Consider the following 20,323-nt stretch of genomic DNA (forward strand, 5'->3'; position numbering starts at 1 on the left):
TGCGTGTTTAGTTGCCTTGCAGCACGTGGGATCTTAGTTTCCTGACCAGAGCTTGAACCCATGTCCTCTGCATTGGAGGACAGATTCTTAACCACCACCAGGGAAGACCCCCTGAGCTGCCATTTTACCTCAGCTGAGAAAGGATGGCTTCCAAGCTCACTCACGTGACTGCTGGCTGGAGGCTATTCTCAGTTGTTTGGGTGTGGGCCACTGGGCCTCCCCAGCCTGGAAATTTGCTTCATCACAGCAGCAAAGGAGAGAGTCTGGTGGTAAGGTGGAAGCTGCCTTCTCAAATGAGATGGTCATGGAAGTGACATCCCATCTCAATGCCGTATGCTAGTACAAGTCACGGGCCCTGCCCACACTCAGTGGGAGGCAGGGATACAGGCACAGGGACCAGGAGTTGGGGATCACTGGGGGACTGTCTCAGAGTGCCCTCCACCCAGCCAGAGGTCACTCAGTGCTGAATAAGGTGGATGGCCCAATAGGAACAGGGTTGCTTTTGGTTGAATGTCAGGTGTTATTATTGCTAAGTCACAGGACAGCATTTCTTCTGAGATTTTTCCTTTGTCTCTGATAGTTTCCAAAGACACATCCATGAGATGACATATTGTTTGGAAATAGTTTCTCAAGGCAGCTGTTTGAAGGGAAGGATGTCTGCTTAGTTCTGTCATGGCGGTTCATCACCCAGCTATTAATACTTGCCGTGGATCACTTCATGTGTTAATGGAGAGTTGGAGACTAACTTTTGCGTGTTTGAAGGGACTTAAGATGGGATGAGGAGGAGGGAGGCATGCTTGGAGTACTCCTGGATTTAGAGTTCTTCAGATGTGGGTTGCATCTAGGCTGTGCCATTCAGCAGCTTTGTGACGTTGGCAAGTCACTTAATCTCTCTGAACCTCCATCTTCTCATCAGCAAAATGGAGGTGTAGGGGTGTCTTAAGGATTAGGGATGACATGTTGTTGTTCAGCCCCCAAGTTGTGTCCGACTCTTTGCAGCCCTGTGGTCTGCAGCAAGCCAGGCTTCCCTGTCCTTCACTGTCTACCAGAGTTTGCTCAAACTCATTCCCATTGAGTCAGTGATGCCATCCAACCATCTCATCCTCTGTTGCCCCCTTCTCCTGCCCTCAATCTTTCCCAGCATTAGGGTCTTTTCCAATAAATGCAATGTGGTATCCTAGATGGGATATGAAACAGAAAAGAACCTTTAGTGCAAAAACTAGTGAAATCTGAATAAATGGTGGAACTTGGTTAATAGTAACGTAGCTACATTGATGTCTTAGTTGTGACAAATGCACCTTACAGATGAAGCCGGGTGAAGGATGAATAGGAGATTTATGTATTATCTTTGCAAGTAGTCTTCTTCAAATCTAAAATCATTCCAAAGTTAAAAAATTATTTTACAAAACCCCAAGAAGACTCTATTTTTCACCTTTGAACTAGTGAATATTAATAAAAGTAATACCCACCATAATGAGGATGCGGATAGCAGGATAATATAAGGTGGCATAATCTTTCTCAGCACTAATTTAGTAGTGTGTTTTCAAGAACCTTAAAAATGTGTAATGGTTTCTGATCCCATAGTGCAATCTCTAAAAATATATATTAAGAGATACATCACAGGACTTCCTTGGTGGTGAAGTGGCTAAGACTCCGAGCTCTCAATGCAGGAACCTTTGTCTCCTGCATCTCCTGCATTGGCGGACAGATTCTTTACACAGAGTCACTTGGGAATTTTTTTGTGTGTGTATACATCCACATGTACAAATATGTCTTTTTAAGAAAAAGATTTTAATTTAGATGGATTGTACTAGCCAATGTACTGGTCTGCAGTTCTTGATGTGGACTTTTTTTTTTTTTTTAAGTCTTTACTGAATTTGTTACAATATTGCTTCTGTTTTATGTTTTGTTTTTTTGGACCCTCAGGCCCCTGGGATCTTAGCTCCCTGACCAGGGCTTGAACCCACACCACCTGCATTGGGAGGCAAGTTCCTAACCACTGGACCGCCAGGGAAGCCCCTGTCCTGCAGTTCTTGGTAGTCAGAAGTACCTGGGGTGACTTCCAGTGTTAGTACACATGGGTCTGGGCATGTGACAAGATATTAGTCCCTACCTGTTGAGCAGGGTCTCTCGCTCAGCTCTGTTGACATTTGGGTCTGATCAGGCTCTGTGTGGGGCCATCCTGGGCACCGTGGAGTGGGGAACAGCATCTCTGACCCCTATGCACTTGATCAATGCCTGGAGTGCCCCCCTGCCCTACCTGATGTCTCCTGAGCACTGAGTGTTGCCAGATGGGAACTGTTGGGTTTCCCCCTTCATGAGCTTTGGACTTAAATTCAAGTTTAAAATCTTTCTCTTCTACTTACTGACTTTGGGCAAGGTCTTATGTTTTGTATTGTTGTTATTGTTCAGTTGCTAAGTCATGTCCAACTCTTTGCCACCCCATGGACTGCAGCACGCCAGGCTTCCCTGTCCTCCACTATCTCCCGGAGTTTTCTCAAATTCATGTTGAGTCAGTGATGCCATTCAACCATCTCTTCCTCTGTCGTCCCCTTCTCCTCCTGCCTTCAATCGTTCCCAGCATCAGGGTCTTTTCCAATGAGTTGGCTCTTCGCATCAGGTGGCCAAAGTATTGAAGCTTCAGCATCAGTCCTTCCAATGAGTGTTTTGTCTAGCTTTTTTTTTTTTTAAGCAGCTTTTTTCCTTACCTGAAATAGATAGGAAATGGTTCCTGACCTTGCAGGTGTACTGACCTCAAGGTTCCCCAGGGTGCCAGCTCCGAGCTGGGCAGCTGTGGTCACTATTCCTGCTCCAGAGTGGTGTCCACAGACATGATTTTAAGGCCCTTTTTGACTCGGAGGCTGCTGGGGGCCAGGGACCTCCGTGCTCCTCAGTACCGTGAATGGCTGTACCCTGTGTCTCCTCTCAGGGGCTCCCCACCTCCTAACTTTTTGCGCCATCATTTCAAATGCCTGGGAGCTTAACTAACCTAGCTTTTCTTTATTATTATCATTATTGATCTTTTGCTGCACCAGGCAGCATGTAGGAAGTGCGGAGTCTTAACCACTAGACCTCTAGGGAAGTTCTCCCCCAGTGGTTTCCTAATTTCTAAAAAAAAAATGGCCATAACTATATACTTATGTTTATATGGTGGTCCCTTTGGAGAACAAGCCCATCAAGTTTGGAAGACATATTTATAAGATAGTCCTGAGCGTCCTGCAGTGTCTTATGCTATCTACCTTGTTTCTAGTGGTCAAGGTTTTCTTTAAAGTAAACTCCTCTTGAACCCATGTTGGATTTACAGAAAAGTACAGATAGTGCAGGGAGCTCGTTCCCACCTACCCCACACTCGGCTTCCCCTGCTAGTAGCATCTTAGGTCCAGGGCTGTACATTTGTCACAGCGGTTGAACTGATGTTGATAAATTTTATCTTCATAGTCCATATTTTATTTAGATTCCCCTGAAAGTGTTAGTTGCTCAGTCGTGTCTGACTCTTTTCGACCCCATGGGCTGTAGTCCAGCAGAGTCCTCTGTCCATGGAATTCTCCAGGCAAGGATACTGGAGTAGGGTGCCATTTCCTCCTCCACGGGATCTTCCCAACCCAGGGATCAAACCTGGGTCTCCTGCATTACACGCAGATTCTTTACCATCTGAGCCTTATTTTTCCCCAGAGGTCCCCTTTGCTGCCTCAGGGCACTTTCCAGGACCCCACGTGGAGTCATCGTGTCTCCTTAGGCCCCTCCTGGCTGTGACAGTTTCTCCGACTGTCCTTGTCCCTGACTTTCTCGGACCATTAGGAGGACAGGTCAGAAGTTTGGCAGCACCTCCCCTGACCTGTCTGGTGCTTTCTTGTGATCAGACTGGGGTTGTGGATATGAGTGAAGAACCCCAGAGGTGAGGCAGCCCTCTTGTCACACCCCACTGTGGGGCACTTATCACTGTTGGCTGCCTGAGGCAGAACCCAGTGTTGTTTGTTTGTTTGTTTTAATTTTAATTTATTTATTTATTTTGGGCTTCCCGGGTTGTGCAGTGGTAACAAATCCGCCTGTGAATACAGGAGACCCTTCGATCCCTGGGTCGGGAAGATCCCCTGGAGGAGGAAATGGCAACCCACTTCAGAATCCTTGCCTGGAAAATTCCACAGACAGAGGAGTCTGGCGGGCTACAGTCTACGTGGTGTCAAAGAGTCAGATATGACTGAGTGCACATGTACACATTCATTTTTTGTCTGTGCTGAGTCTTTGTTGGTGTGCAGGCTTTTTTCTAGTTGTAGCGAGCAGGGGCTACCCTCTAGTTATGGTGCCCGGGCTGCTCATTGCTTTAGTTTTTCTTGTTGCCGAGCACAGGCTCTCGGTGCACAGGCTGCAGTAGTTGCGGCATGTGATCTCAGTAGTTGTGGTACATGGGCTTAGTTGCTCCTTTGCATGTGGGATCTTCCTGGACCACGGATCACACCCACGTCCCCTGTACTGGCAGGTGGACTCCTATCCACTGTACCACAGGGGAAGTACCCCAGTGGTTTTAGACATTGAATTATTATTGTTGTTGTTCACTCACCCAGTCATGTCTGACTTTTGAGACCCTATGGACTGCAGCACGCCAGGCCTCCTGGTCCCTCACCTAGAGTTTGCCCAAGTTCATGTTCATTGCTTCGGTGATGTCGTCCAGTCATCTCATCCTCTGATGCCCTCTTCTCCTTCTGCCCTCAATCTTTTCCAGCATCAGGGACTTTTCCAATGAGTCGTCTGTTCACATCAGATGACCAAAATCCTGGAACTTCAGCTTCAGCATGTCCTTCCAGTGATATTCAGGGTTGATCTCACTTAAGATTGACTGGTTTGATCTCCTTGCTGTCCAAGGGACTTTCAGGAGTCTTCTCCAACACCACAGTTTGAAGGCATCAGTTCTTTGGCATTCTGCCTTCTTTACAGTCCAACTCTCATAACCATACATGACCACTGGGAAGGCCATAGCCTTGACCATATGAACCTTTGTCAGCAGAGCAATGTCTCTGCTTTTCAACACATTGTCTAGATTTGTCATAGCTTTCCTGACAAGAAGCAGTTGTCTTCTGATTTCATGGCTGCAGTCACCGTCCTCAGTGATTTTGGAGCCCAAGAACAGGAAATCTGTCACTACTTCCACCTTTTCTCCTTCTATTTGCCATGCGGTAATGGGGGCAGATGCCATGATCTTAGTTTTTTAATATTTAGTCTTAAACCAGCTCTTTCACTCTCCTTTACCCTCATCAAAAGGCTCTTTAGTTCCTCTTCGCTTTCTGCCATTAGAGTGGTATCATCCACATGTCTGAGGTTGTTGATGTTTCTCCCGCCTATCTTGATTCCAGCTTGTAACTCATCCAGCCCGGCATTTCTCCTGATGTGCTCAGAGTGTAGATTAAACAAGCAGGGTGACAGCAGACAGCCGTGTTGTACTCCTTTCTCCATCTTGAGCCAATCTGTTGTCCATACAGGGTTCTAACTGTTGCTTCTTGACCCACATACAGGTTTCTCAGCAAACAGGTAAGATGGTGTGGGATTCCCAGAATTACTGAATTATTGCCAACATTTAAAAACCAGGAGCTTTTGGACTTCCCTGGCAGTCCACTGGTTAAGACTCTGCGCTTCCACTGCAGGAGCCCCGGGTTCGATCCTGTTTGGGAAACTAAGATCCCACGGGCCAAGTGAGATAGCCAAAAAAGAAAAAAGAAGCAGGAGCTTTTACATTTAAAAAACAAAAACAAACCTCCCCGCTTCTCAGGACACTTGGAGGGGCTGATGACATTGGGGCCACTTCCCATGTAGTGACAGCTGAGCCTGGAGCAGTGCCCCCTGCCAACAAGCCAGGTGTCATCTCTCCAGGGACCAGCATTGCCGTCACCTGCCCATCTGCCTCAAACTTGTGACCCCGGGACGGGCATGGAGCTCAGCGTGCCTCCTCCTCCAGGGGGAATGTTCCCAGTGAGCTCACAGCCCTCCAGGTGGGAAGTCAGGGAAGCAGGTGGGACGCTGAAGAGATGGCGACCCAGGAGTGCTTTCTGATGGGCATGAAGGACACAGCTGGGGGGTCAGTACAGTATGTGGGGGTCAGGAGAGCTGGGGTTTGGGGCAAGGCTGGGAGAGCAGGGGCGAAGGCCAAAGAGAGGGTGTTGTGAGCTGAGCTCTGTTCCCCACAAAGATATGTTCCAGTCCTCACCCCCAGCACCCAGGCATCTGGCCTCAAGTGGAATTAGAGTCTCTGCAGATGTAACTAGTGACAATGAGCCGAGGACCTCCCTGGCGAGCCAGTGCTTGAGACTTTGCCTTTGATGCAGAGGGTACTGGTTCAATCCCTGGTCAAGGCTAAGATCCCACATGTTTTTATAGCCAAAAAAGCAGAACATAAAATAGAAGCAATACTGTAACAAATTCAATGAAGACCTTAAAAGAATGGTGGTTTAGTTACTAAGTTATGTCCAACTTTTTGTGACCCATGGACTGTAGCCTGCCAGACTCCTATGTCCATGGGATTTTCCAGGCAAGAATACTGGAGTGGGTTGCCACTTCCTCTTCCAGGGGATCTTCCCAACCCAGGGATCAAACCTGCGTCTGCTGAAGAACTCCTCCGGATTCTTTACCACTGGGCCACCTGGAAGCTCAGCTCATATTAGCCACCAGAATAAATCCCTGATGGTCAGATGGTGTGAACCAGGGTGGCCCCCAGCATCTGTGGGACACCTCCCCTCCCTCCCACTTAGGTGTGTATTGAAATGTAAGCAGCCTACCAGACCTCAGAGGTCGGGGGTCATGGGACGCATGACTTCCTCGGGGTCCATGGAATCCCTATCGCAGGGGTATCACTCAGGGTGAGTCCACCCCCAGGGGATACTGGGTGACATCTGGGGACATCTGTGGTTGTCACGACTAGGGCGTGCTCCTGGCATGAATGGGTGGGGGCCAGAGAGGCTCCTCTACCCTGGAGAGTGGCCTGAACGCCCACAGTACTGGTGAGGAGAAAGCCTAGACAGAGCTGACCTTGAGAGGACAGCACGACCCTTGGGTCTCAGCACTGGGACCAGAGCAGCACCGAGGCACAGGGGCTCTGGGAAGAAGAGCTGGGGCAGCTGTGTGCGTCCTCGATCAGCACGCTCTACCCTCCGGAGGCCACAGGGCTGACCGTGCAGGCTCAGGGGGACATGGTTCCGTGAACCCCGGAGCTCAGAGCAGAGGCCTGGCTCCATCCCATGTGAGAGCAGGATCAAGATGAGAGTGCAGCCCACACACCTCGGGAGACAGGCTGGCATGCTGCCTGCTGCCAGTCAACCCGACAGTCCTGCACACCTATCATGACACGTGCTCCTCCCGCCAGGGCAGGACTGGCGGGTGGGCGGGGATCAGACCTCCTCCTGGCTGAGGAGCTGATGAGTCCAGGGACCGGCCTCCTCATCCTGAACCAGGCAGAACCAGTCCAGGCTCCTTTCACTGCCAGCGAGGCTGCCTCTGCTGTCTTCATTCCTCCAACAAAGTCTTCAGTGAGCACTCAAGAGTTTGGAAAAACCATGCAGGGCCTTGAGGTGGTGATGGAGGACCTCTGTGAGGAGCCGATAAACTCTATGAAGGGCCAGCCAGTCCTTTGTAGCCATGAATGTCATATGTTGTTGTTCAGTCGATAAGTTGTGTCTGATTCTGCGACTCCATAAACTGCAGCATGCCAGGCTTCCCTGTCCTACACCATCTCCCTGAGTTTGCTCAAATTCATGTCCATTGAGTCAGTAATGCTATCTAACCATCGTATCCTCTGTTGTCCCCTTCTTCTCCTGCCCTCAATCTTTCCCAGCATCAGGGTCTTTTCCAATGAGTCGTCTCTTCATATCAGGTGGCCAAAGGATTGGAGCTTCAGCTTCAGCATCAGTCTTTCCAATGAATATTCAGGATTGATTTCCTTTAGGATTGACTGGTCTGATCTCCTTGCAGTCCAAGGGACTCTCAAGAGTCTTCTCCAACACCACAATTCAAATGCATCAGTTCTTCAGTGCTCAGCCTTCTTTATGGTCCAATTTTCACATCCACACATGACTACTGGAAAAACCATAGCTTTGACTATACAGACCTTTGTCGGCAAAATGATGTTTCTGCTTCTTAATATGCTGTCTAGGTTTGTCATAGCTTTCCTGCCCAAGAGAATGCGTCTTTTAATTTCATGTGAATGTCATAGCTGGTATATAAATCAATGGATGTGGCTGTGTTTCAACAAAACTTTATTTACAGACACAAGAAGCCCTTACAGACACAAGAGGTGGGCCAAATTTGGCCCTCAGATGCTGAAAGGTCAGCACTGCCATCCCTTTCCCAGACAGAGGCCCCTCCTTGTTAAACGTGGTATTGGCCACTCCTGACTACCCCTTCTCTGAGACATCCTCTTGGTGACCAAAGGCTGGCTTTATCGTCTCTCCGATCCTCAGTTTCCCCATCTGTAGGATGAGGATAATTACACTCGTATGGTCCTGTGTGTACATTGTTAGTTATTGTAAGTTATTGTACGTCAGCGTTTCTCCTCTAGGATGTCCTGCCCTGGGGGACACTGTCTGGGACATCTGTGGTCATCAGGACTAGAGGTACTCCTGGCATCATGGGAGCAGGATTCAGGGAGGCTGCTCCAAACCCCTCAGTGCCAGGATGCTCCAGAGGGGAATGACCTGGCCCTAAACGTCTGCAGGGTGGAGAGGGAGAAACCCTGGTCTAGATGAAGATGTCCAGTAAGTCAACTTCGAAACACCAGGATGCCGTGTCATATCACCCGTCTGTTTGTTTTTGGACTACAGCTTCACCCTCACATTCCAGAACTCTCCATCTGTAAAACCACCGCCCTCCCCCAAGCCCAGGCACTGGCTGCGCACTCAGCAGGCATTGCTCCTGAGCAGATGTGCCCCATTGCCCCGATCTGCCTGGGACATGTCCTCCCGTGGAGCAGCCCCCAGGCCAGGGTCCACCCTGGTTGTCTCAGGATCCATTCAGCCACCTGTCTTTTCTCCCCCTCCTCACTCCTCTCCTAGGAGCCAACTTCCCCTGCTGATTAGCATATCCTGTTTTTAGCGGCTTTCTTCTCGGGGCTTTATATAACCCTGTCATTATCGGATGCTGTCACAGGAACTTAATGTTCCCTCAATCACATTTCAAAGCCTCCTCAAGCATAAGTAGCTAATTGTCGTCACTCCCCTCTCTCCTTTTTCTTCTTAGATGAACTTTTCGTTTCAGACTCGTTTTAGATTCACGGGAAAATTGGGAAGACAGTACAGATAGATCCCACGTACCCTGTCACCCCTGTTCTTCACATCTTACACCAAACCTGATACGTTCGTCCCGATTAAACCAACACTGATATGTCATTATTATTTTTAAATATATATATTTTTGGAGTATAGTTGCTTTACAATGTTGTGTTAGTTTCTACGTACAACAAAGTGAATCTGCCGTGTATATACATATATTCCCTCTTTTTGGATTTAGTTCATCACAGAGCGTTAAGTAGAGGTCCCTTGGCTGTACAGTAGGTTCCCAGGTGGCACAGAATCCATCTACCTTGCAGGAGGCACATGAGACACAGGTTCCATCCTTGGGTCAGGAAGATCCGCTGGAGAAGGAAATGTCAACCCACTCCAGTAGTCTTGCCTCGAGAATCCCATGGACAGAGGAGCCTGGCGGGGTACGGTCCGTGGGGTCGCACAGAGTCGGACACGACTGTGCACAGCACAGCAGAGCAGCAGGTTCTCATTAGTTGTCCATTTTATACATTGTAATGTGTGTATGTCAATTCCAACATCCCAGTCCATTCCCCTCTGCCCCATTCCCCCCCCCCCCGATGTCTGTGTCTCTATTTCTGCTTTGCAAATAGTGTCATTATTAACTGAAGTCCACACTTCATTTGGATTTCTTTAATTTTCCCCTGACACCCCTTTCTGCCCTAGGACACACACAGGTCCATAGGACACTAAGTTGTCACATCTCCTAGAGGTTTTCTCAGTCTCTCCGTCTGCAGAAACTGTTTTTCCCTCTGGGGATGGGTTCTTCGGGGCTGTTACCGGTGGCAGTTTTGCAGATGGTAAATTACCCTGTCTAGAATGATCAGAAAATTGTTTGCTCACCAGGTCGAGATCTTTAGGATGCCTTTTGCAACCAAGGTTGATAAAGAGCTTCTATACTTGCTAACCGGAGAAGGCAATGGCACCTCATTCCAGTCCTCTTGCCTGGAAAATCCCATGGATGGAGGAGCCTGGTAGGCTGCAGTCCATGGGGTCGCTAAGAGTCGAACACAACTGAGGGACTTCACTTTCACTTTTCACTTTCCTGCATTGGAGAAGGAAATGGCAACCCACTCCAGTGTTCTTGCCTGGAGAATCCCAGGGACGGCGGAGCCTGCTGGGCTGCCATCTATGGGGTCGCACAGTCGGACACAACTGAGGTGACTTAGCATACTTGCTAACAGAGGTTGGCCCATGGATTTTCCCCAAGGTGTTGAGAAAGCAGCAGCCCCTTCTCTGAATCTGAGGGAAATGGTGTCTCCGTGGTGGTGAGTTTCTGTGTAGTGGATGGCCTGGGGTGAGGGGCAGCTGGGGGCTTTCTGTTAGGACTCAGGATCCCATTTCCCTTTGCACTGGTGCCTCCATGTGAGGCCTGGTGCCATCTGCTCACAGACCGTCTTCCAGTCTGGGGGTTGAAAACTCCAGCCTCCAACCTCTGGGCTTGATCCAAGTCGCCTGGGTTAGTCAATTTCTTTTTTTTTGGCTGGACCTTGAGGCGTGTGTGATCTGAGTTCCCTGACCAGGGATCAAACCTGCACCACCTGCATTGGAAGCAGGGAGTCTTAACCACTGAACTGCCAGAGAACTCCCAAAATCACATTTTTTTTTTCTCGAACCATGCAACATATGCAACTTTAGTTCCCCAGCCAGGGATCGAACCTGCATCCCCTGCTTTATTGGCACAGAGCCTCGCCCACTGGTCCATGACTGACTGGGTTCAGTAGTAGCGACAGTGACCAAAAACATTTGCCACCTGGTCCTTCACAGAATCACTGCTGAGTCCTGGCCTTGTCAACAAAGCAGATACTAGATGTTCTAGGATTGTGAAAAAGTTCCAGTGATAAAAAAGTGAGCCTGTATGAACAATATGTCAGGCCTGATTTATGCATTTGCTAGATATTCACTTGTTTAATCCAAGAACCCCACCTGCTCAGGGGGTGCCACCATCACCCCCACCTTGAAGATTTGGAGACTGAGGCCCTGGGGGAGTTAGTCAGTTTCAAAGTTGGGGTGGAATGAAACCATGCTGCCTCTCAGATTCGGGAATATCTGTCCCCACCCACCGCCTTCCGGGGGACGGACAGAAGCTATTTTAATTTTGAGTGGAAAAAGAAATCTGTGCATACACGTTTTTTTTTTTATTTGTCGAAATTGATCCTCTTCCCAAGTCAGTTGCCTGTCCCTCCATACAGGACAGTGCCCGGAGGTGGGGGCTCTGATAATCGATGCCTGGCTCAGCAGGAGATCCTGTCCCTAAGGGGACACTAGTGATGTCTGGGCACATCTGTGTTTGCCACCCTGGGGGCGCTCCTGACATTGAGTGGATGGGGGCAAGGAGGTTGTTCCACACCGCACAGCTCCCAGGACTGTCCTGCATAGAGGATGATGTGCCCAGTGTCAGCAGGGCTGGGGACAGAGACCCTGTGTTCATTATTTGGAAAGATATTGAATTTGGTCCCTGCTTACATCATGTTGTTGTTGTTTAGTCACTAAGTCATGATTGACTCTTTTATGTGACCCCTTGGACTGTAGCCCTCCAGGCTCTTCCGGGCAAGAATACTGGAGTGGGTTGCCATTTCCTTCTCCAGGGGATCTTCCCACCCTAGGGACTGGACCCATGTCTCCTGCATTGGCAGGTGGGTTCTTTACCACTGAGCCACCAGGGAAGCCCTAGCAGAAAAAACCTCCAGTGATTAGAGAGTAAAGCAGGGAGATGCTGAGATTTCCCTGGTGGTCCAGTGGTTAAGACACCGAGCTTCCAATGCAGGGAGCTCAGGTTTGATCCCTGACCGGGGAACCAAGATCCTACTTGCTGTGCAGCTTGGCCAAAAATAGGAAAGTGGGGAGACCCCACCCAGTGTTAGGTGGAGGAAGGTTGAGAGACTCAGGACACAGAGCTGGGGTCAGCACCCTCCTCCCCCTACGTCTGCTGGGCTCCTGTAGACCTTTAGCCCCTGAGTCAGCCCTCCAGGCCCTTTTGTCCCACTGGACTGGACTGTGCTGGCCCCTGATCTGGGTCAGTTTCAAGACTTTGGAGCGGTATGTCCAGCCCGGGCACCTCTCCAACAGACTCCGAGGGCTCAGGGCTGAGAGCGCAGGTGGCGAGGTTCAGGCTGCCGTCCCCCACCCCAGGCTTCTCCTCCTGCCTCATTTGCAATCAGAGCTCCTCGGGGTGACACATTTAGATGGTTGCTGTGGTGATGAGTGAAGGCTGGGGTGATAACTGCAGTGCGGGTCTATATCAAGCCTCCAGCGAGGCAAGGTGTTCCTGCCACATGCTAGTGGGATGTCGTGTGGGGAGGGAAGGGGGCGCAGACATCCCAGGCCCACCTGCTCGGTTCCCAGGAGTGGGACCTGTACTCCGAGCAGGGGGGCTTCCTGTTGCCAGATGCTGAGTCCCTGCTGTGCCAGCCCATGAGGGACGTGCTTGGAGCAGGGATCTCAGTGGGGGTGATCTCACCTCCCAGGGGACTCTGGACCACGTCTGGGGACATCTGTGCTTATTACAACTGGCAGGTGCTGCTGGAATGAGGGGTGGGGCCAGAGAGGCTGTTCTACCCCCCACAGTGCCCGGAAGGATGCCCCCCCAACAAGGAATGACCAACCTCCACATCAGTAGCACTGAGGGCAAGACCCTGCTTTATTTTTTATTTATTTGTTTGTTTATTTATTTGGCTGCACCAGGTGTTAGTTGCAGTATGCAGGATCTTTAGTTGAGACAGGTGGGATCTAGTTCCCTGACCAGGAATGGAACCTGGGGCCCCCTGCATTGGGAGCACAGAGTCTTAGCCACTGGACCACCAGGGAAGCCCCAAGACCCTGCTTTAGAGGGAAGCAGATCAAAGTAGGGGACTTGTTTAGTCTCAGAACCAGGCAATGATATCTCTTGATAATCTGTGAATCCCAAAGGCTTCGTTTTCTCATCCTGGTTGTTCTACTGCTCCCCCCTTGTTGAATTTACCAAGTTCCTTCAGTCTCTTATGTCTCCCAGATGATCAGATCTATAGATGGGGGGAAAACCAGAAAATGAAAAATCCAGTGCTGTTGGTTGCTTGCCATTAGAGAATTGTAGTGGTTGAAAAAGAAAAAATAATGTGGAGCTGTCAGGTGAATCAGCCTGGATGACAAGTGTATCAGTTATCTCTTGCTGTGTAACAGATTACCCCGAAAACTTATTTTATTTTTTATTTTGTTATATTTTATTTCATTATTTTGACTGTACTGAGTCTTCATTTCAGTGCATGGGCTCTCTAGTTGTGGCTTGTGGGCTCAGTTGCAGCCTATGGGACCTAGTTCCCTGACCGGGGGTGGAACCTGGGCCCCCTGCATTTGGAGCAGAGTCCTTGCCACTGGATCACTGGGGAAGTCCCTGAAAGCTTGGTGTAAACCACCAGCGTTCACTCTCTCACAGTTTCTGTGGGTCAGAAACTTGGAAACAGCTTCCTTTGGTGGTTCTAGCTCGAGGTCCCTCGGGAGATTGTGGAGCACGTGTCAGCCCAGGGCCGCCTCATCTGAAGGCCCAGTGGGGTCAGAGGACCCGCTTCTAGGATGGTGCCTCACATGGTCCCTGTCCACGGTCCTGCCTGAACTTCCTCACTCCGTGGTGGCTGGCTCGCTGAGAGCAGGCAGAAGCCACAAGTCTTTTATGACTGATCTCAGAAGTGACCTGCTGTCACTGCAGGTGATCACACAGAGCCGCCCTGACCCCAAGCGGGAGGAGAACTGACGCCAAGTGGCAAGTGGGAAGAGACAGCAGGTAGGGCATGAACTGAATCTCTGGAGGCTGGCGATGTTGGAAATGCTGCCACAGCAGGTGAATGGAGCTCTGGAGATCAGGATGGGGGGCATTAAGTTACTTGCCCAATGTCTCTAAAAAAAAAAGGTGCACCACTGCCACCGAAGGAGAAATGCTCTGTAGAGTAACTGACTGTCTCGGTGATTTCACCAGGAATTAGGGTCACAGTCCGTTCCCAGACAATCTAGGGAGAATTGCAGTTTCTGGAACCCTACTTGGGACACCTGTGCCCACTTACTTCAGCTGCTTTCACCCTCCTCCCCAAAAAGCTTTGACCTCAGAAACAGGGTGGAGGGACTTCCCTGGAGGTCTCGCACACATCCAATGCAGGGGGCCCAGGTTGGGGAACTAGACCCTACATGCCGAAACTTAAGACCCAGTGCAGCCAAATACACAAAATATTAAAAAAAAAAGAGAGAAAGGGGAGATTGAAAAAGGATGGGTGGAGGACAGATTTCTTCTGTCTCATTTCTGTGTTTGCACGCACCATGGAGCAGAGGGAGGGAAAGGGGCCTGGCCGATGCTGCATGCCAGGAGGTGGAAGGGATGGAAACTCTCCAGGCGGAGTGGCAATGGGAATGGTGAGGGTGGGAATGGTGAATGGGCGGGAAGGAAAGAGATTGCCTCCTGCCCTCAAAATCTGCAGAAATAGGCTTAGTACCAGCCAGAATATGCTTTCCACTGGCCAAATGGGATTTGGGAGTAATCCCAGGACACATTCTATTAGGCTCTAGTCTGATCCGCCCCTAAGTCCACCCTGGTCCCCTGGCCTGGGGACAGCTTTGGAGTAGGTTAATCCAGGCTGGAGGGGTTAGGAGGTCTTAATCTGGGCAGTGTGATCCTGTTATGATACTGGCAGGGGCCTTGGGAGAAACTTAGAAAATCCACTTGGCAGGACTGACTAGCTTGTGTCTGGGTCTTGTTCACAACAGCCTGACCCACCTGCTGGTCATGTGTGTGTGGAGCCTTCACCCGGGCTACGATGGCCTCACTCCTTCCCTCCCTCCTTCCTTCTTTCTTTTTCTCTTCAGAATTCCTGGTTTTCGGTATAACTCTCCCAATTCATCCCACTTTTTTTTTCTTATTTTTTAAAAATTTTACTTATTTACTTTTGGATGCACTGGGTCTTCATTGCTTTGCGAGGGCTTACTCTAGTTGCAGCGAGTGGGGGTTACTCTCTAGTTGTGGTGCAGGGGCTTCTCATTGCAGTGGCTTCTTGTTGCAGAGCATGATCTTTAGGGTGTGTGGGCTTCAGTAGTTGCAGCACATGGGCTCAGTAGTTGTGGTTAGTGAGCTCTAGAGTGCAGACTCAGTAGTTGAGACTCATGGGCTTAGTTGCTCCTTGCCATGTGGAATCTTCCCAGACCAGAGATGGAACCTGTGTCCCTTGCATTGGCAGGTGGATTCTCAACCAGTGGACCACCAGGGAAGTCCAATTCACCCAGCTTCTAATAGGCTGCTTTTTAGAGTACCCTAGGGTTACAGAAAAATTGAGCAGAAAGTACAGGGAGTTCCTACATACCCCCTCCACACAGGCATATACACCCACACATACACTTTTCTCTATTATTACCGTCCTGCGTTAGAGTAACTCAGTTATACTTGATGAGCCAATATCTATATATTATTACTTTTAAAAAATATTTGTTTATTTACTATTTATTTGGCTACACCAAGTCTTAATTGCAGCACATGGGATCTAGTTACCTGACCAGGGATCAAACCTGGGCCCCCTGCACTGGGAGCACAGTCTTAGCCACTGGACCACCAGGGAAGTCCCCATATGTTGTTATTAACTAAAGTCCATAGTTGACATCTGAGTCTAGTCTTGGTGCTGTGTGTTCTGTGGGTTCGGACAAATGTATCCATTATCAGTCATTTCACTGCCTCTGGGCCCTACCTGTTTATCCCTCCTCCCCACAACCCCCAAAACCACTGATCCTTCTAGTCTCCAGAGTCCTTCCTTTTCCAGAATGTCCCACCGTTGGAATCAGTGTATAGTCTTTTCAACCTTTTAATGAATTAATCAACTTTTTTGGCTGGACTGTGGGGCATGCGGGATCTTAAGTTTCCCGACCAGGGATCGAACCTGAGTCCCTCTGCATTGAAAGCACTGAGTCTTAACCACTGGACCACCAGGGGAGTCCAGTGGGTGGCCTTTTCTACTGGCTTCTTTCACTTGATGACTTATATCTGAGGTGCTTCAGTGTCTTTCCCTCCTTCATAGCTCATTTCTTTTTAGCACTGAGAATATTCCTTTGAATGTAGGTCCTCTTTTGTGTATATATTCTTAATAGTGAGCACCCACAAACTCACCACTGAGCACAAAAACCAGAGCCTCGCCAGTTCTCTTCTGTTCCTGAGACCCTCCCCACCCAACCCACCCACCTGGCTCCAGTCTCCAAGGCAGCTGAGGTGGAATCTCATGTCACATTTCCCGTCTTTTGTTTAATTCTGTCTTGTTTACATGTACTTCTTAATAGCATAATTTGAGTAGATTTTTACTCCTAAAAATCTATTTTAGAAAGTTGAGTTGTTTTTAACATTATAAATAGGATATCATGCTACATTGTACTCTCTTGGGATATGCTCTTAAATGCAAAGTTCCAGGGCTAGATTCACTCATGTTGTCAGGTATTACAGTGTGCAGTTGGCAGAATAATGGCCCCCCAAAGATGTCCATGCCCCAGTCCCCAAAACCTGTGTGTCACTGTACGTGGTAAAAGAATTCTGCAGATGGGAATAAGTTAAGGCCCCAAGGATGGGGACAACCCTGGATCCTCTGGGGGACCCAGTATCATCACAAGGTCCTTATAAGAGGGAGAGGGAGGGTCAGAGGCAGAGAGACAGGAGATGCTGTGCTGCTGACTGTGAGGATGGAGGGAGGGGCCACGAGCCAGGGATGCGGCACCTCTAGAAGCTGGAAAAGGCAAGAGCTTGTGCTTCCCTGGAGCTTCCGAAAAGACTAGCCCTGCCCAGGCCTAGATTTAGTCCCACGAGGCCCGGCCCGTGTTGGAGTCCTGACCACAGGGCTGTGAGATGAGAGCTCAGCCAGGCCGAGGGTGCTATGTCCTGGCTCTGACCATCCCAGTCCTGCTTGATGTTGCATGTCAGGCCTCCTGCCCCTGGACACTGAGCCATTCCAACCCACCTCCACATGATGGTCAGGGAACATGGTACCCAGGGTGGGCCTCTCCCAGCACCACACAGCTCTGTGTGGGGCCGACACTCTCTCCCCAGACACACCGGGCTCCTCAGGCTGTGCCCTTGGCACCAACTGGATTATGCAGAATCCCCAGAACTAGCGAGATCCCACCATGGGCTGGCTCAGTGATGGTGGCATGGACTGCGGGGCGAGCAGAGCACCGGCGGCTCCTGCAGTCTAGGATCTCGCGTCTCCCTGGGAGCCTCAGCTTTGAACCACGTGATGCTGATGAGCACGAGGTGCCTTCACGGGGACAAAGGTGTCTTGGGGTTAGTGTGATGGTTGCAGAACCTGTGATTCTCCTGAAAGCCATCAAACTGGACATTTTATCGTAGGTGAATTCTATCTTAATTTTTTTAAAAGGATAAAAAAAGGAAAGCATGTTGATGAGGTGGGGCTCACAGGTTGTAAAAAGGTTTACTCAGGGGACTTCCCTGGTGGTCCAATGGTTAGGACTCCACGCTTCCAAGGCAAGAGGCACAAGTTTGATTCCTGGTGGGGAACTGAGATCCAAAAGCCATGTGGTGCGGTCAGAAAAAAAAAATGTGCCGCCCATGACTAGAGTGTGCCATCGTCCTATCCGCTTGGGTCCTTGATTGCCACCGTTGTGAGCTTGGCCTCTTTCCTTGCAGTGAAGTCACTTGTTGGCAGTTCCAAGGGCAGGGTGTGTGTGGGGTGGCAGGCCCAGCTTCTTACAGCCCCTGCACCCCAGGTCTCTGCTGTCCTGTTTTGAAATTTGTCATAATTTTTGAACAAGAGGTCCCACAGTCACATTTTCCACCAGCTCTGCAGATTAAAAGATGAAAATTGAAAGATGCTTGCTCCTTGGAAGAAAAGCTATGACAAACCTAAACAGCATATTAAAAAGCAGAGATATCACTTTGCCAACAAAAGTCCATATAGTCAAAGCTATGGTTTATCCAGTAGTCATGTACGGATGTGAGAGTTGGACCATAAAGAAGGCTGAGTGCCAAAGACTTAATGCTTTCAAATTGTGGTGCTGGAAAAGACTCTTGAGAGTCCCTTGGAGAGCAAGATCAGACCAGTCAATCCTAAAGGACATCAACCCTGAATATGCATTGGAAGGACTGATGCTGAAGCTGAAGCTCCAATACTTTGGCCACTTGATGCAAACAGCTAACTCATTAGAAAAGACCCTGATTCTGGGAAAGATTGAGGGCAGGAGGAAAAGGGGATGACAGGGAATGAGATGGTTGGGTGATATCACTGTCTCAATGGACATGAGTTTGAGCAAACTCAGGGAGATAGTGAAGGACGGGGAAGCCTGGCAGACTGCAGTTCATGGGGTCACAAAGAGTCAGATACAACTTAGTGACTGAACAACAACTGCAGATTCTATAGGAGATCTTCCTCATGGCCCCACCTCCACAATTCGCGGGGACCTGTCATGGGGGCTTGGAGTTCACCCTGGCGGGAAGGTGAAAGCCCAGCGTTTTTGTCGGTGAAGGTCATGGGCACAGCCTGGCGCCAGCTGGTGCACCTCGCAGCCTGCTGTCTGTGCACCCCGGGGATGAGTTTTGTCCTCGCTGCTCTCTGCTCTAGTCTAAGCCGGTCTGGGCTGAGCATAGCCAGGGTGGGGGGCTCTGTGGGGCTCATCTCCCTGCCCAAGTCCAGCTTCAAGGGCTAGAGGACAGCCCGCAGCTGGCGTTAAAGGGCTGGGGATGGGGAGATTGGCAGATGGTAGATGTGAGGGCAGAGAAAGATGCCATCTCTGCAGTGATTCATAAGCTACCCATGTTCACAGCAGTGTGATCTCACAGGAGCCAGAAGTGGAAACAACCTGAACATCCATCAGTGAACTGTGGATAAACACAGGGTCCCTCCACACACTGGAGCATCACTCAGCCACATGAAAGAGAGAAGCCCCGACACTGGCTACCATGTGGACAGACCCTGAGAACACAATGCTCAGTGAGAGAAGCAGACACAGAAGGACACACACGGTGTGATTCCACTGATGGGAAACGTGCAGAACAGGCAGGTCCACAGACACAGAGAGTGGGTTCCTGGTTGTCAGGGGCTGGGGAGCAGAGGAGTGACTGCTGATGGGGACAGGGCTTCTTTTGGGGTAAGGAAAATGTTCAAAAATTGGTTGTGGTAATGGTTACACAACTTTGTGAATGTACAAAAAGACCACTGAATTGTGTATTTTAAATAAGCAAATTGTGTGGCATGAGAATTGTATCTCAGTAAGACTTAAAAAAAAAAAAGTTGGTGCCTAGTTTATCAGTGACTCTTTCCAGTTTGGATAATGTTCCCGAGTTGTGTAAGGAGCGGCCATTGGGCAGCTTGGTGAAGAGTGTTCTCTGGCACCCTTCTGTACTAGTTTTGCAACTTCTCATGAGCCTTTAATTGATTCAAAAATGAAATGAAGACTCAGACACGTAGATGGTCCCTTCAAGGTTGAGGCAAGCCTTGGCCTCCGGTCTGTGGGCACGTTGCTCCAGCCCTCTCATCTCTCATCCCTGTGGGCCACTGTGCTCTACGCTGTCCAGGGCGCCCCTCTGGCCTCAGTGGCCAGAGAAGCTCCAATCCTAAGCTGTTGGGCCAGGTAAAGCAGATGCTGCTACTGGATGAGTTTCTCTTATAGCTGCTTCTAGAGCCCAGAGGGAGTTCCTGAGGCTGCAGCACCACCTGCTGGTGATGGTGGGGACGTCGGTTCTCCATCCTGGCCTTTAATTGACAACCAATTAGATAGAGGGCAGGAGGAGAAGGGGCGACAGAGGATGAGATGGTTGGTTGGCATCACTGACTCAATGGACATGAGTTTAAGCAAGCTCTGGGAGATAGTGAAAGACAGGGAAGCCTGGCATGCTGCAGTCCACGGTGTTGCAAAAAGTCAGACACAACAGCAACTAAACAACAACAAAAAACAATATAGCATTTACATTTTTTAAATTTAATTTTTATTTTATATTGGGGTATAGTTGGTGTACAATGTTGTGTTAGTTTCAAGTGTATAGAAAGGTTGTTCAGTTATACATATACATGTATCCATTCTATCTCGGTTTTTTTCCCATATAG

General features: G+C 49.5%; 1 protein-coding gene across 6 annotated transcripts in view; it reads left to right on the forward strand.

Annotated features, from left to right (window-relative positions):
• Window positions 1-20,323, forward strand: part of GNG7 (G protein subunit gamma 7) — a 139,001-nt gene that overhangs the window by 22,716 nt on the left and 95,962 nt on the right. The window contains exon 1 of one of the 6 annotated variants that reach the window (XM_081499938.1): window positions 19,057-19,276. The exons of 4 other annotated variants lie outside the window; for them this stretch is intronic. The gene's annotated coding sequence lies outside the window, so the exon portion shown is untranslated. Of the gene's footprint in view, window positions 1-19,056; window positions 19,277-20,323 lie in introns of those variants that run through there. One more of the 6 variants, XM_081499937.1, reaches the window with a different exon arrangement.

The sequence above is a fragment of the Giraffa tippelskirchi genome, chromosome 6 (genome assembly GCF_054371585.1).
Source record: "Giraffa tippelskirchi isolate mGirTip1 chromosome 6, T2T-mGirTip1v1.2.pri, whole genome shotgun sequence".
Lineage (NCBI taxonomy): Eukaryota > Metazoa > Chordata > Mammalia > Artiodactyla > Giraffidae > Giraffa > Giraffa tippelskirchi.